The following is a 491-nucleotide window of genomic DNA, read 5'->3' as shown; positions in this document are numbered from 1 at the left end:
AGCAATCCCATTGCTGGGCATACACACCGAGGAAACCAGAATTGAAAGAGACACGTGTACCCCAATGTTCATCACAGCACTGTATATAATAGCCAGGACATGGAAGCAACCTAGATGTCCATCAGCAGATGAATGGATGAGAAAGCTGTGGTACGTATACACAATGGAGTATTAGTTCAGTTCAGTTCAGTTCAGTCGCTCAGTCATGTCAGACTCTTTGCAACCCCATGAATCGCAGCACACCAGGTCTCCCTGTCCATCACCAACTCCTGGAGTTCACCCAGACCCATGTCCAGTGAGTCAGGGATGCCATCCAGCCATCTCATCCTCTGTCATCCCCTTTTCCTCATGCCCCCAATTCCTTCCAGCATCAGAGTCTTTTCCAATGAGTCAACTCTTCGCATGAGGTGGTCAAAGTACTGGAGTTTCAGCTTTAGCATCATTCCTTCCAAAGAAATCCAAGGCTGATCTCCTTCAGAATGGACTGTTGG

This window comes from Bison bison, unplaced genomic scaffold, assembly GCF_000754665.1.
Source record: "Bison bison bison isolate TAMUID 2011002044 unplaced genomic scaffold, Bison_UMD1.0 scf7180017862118, whole genome shotgun sequence".
NCBI classification, from domain to species: domain Eukaryota; kingdom Metazoa; phylum Chordata; class Mammalia; order Artiodactyla; family Bovidae; genus Bison; species Bison bison.
The sequence above is the reverse complement of the archived record's forward strand: the minus strand, read 5'-3'. Positions refer to the sequence as shown.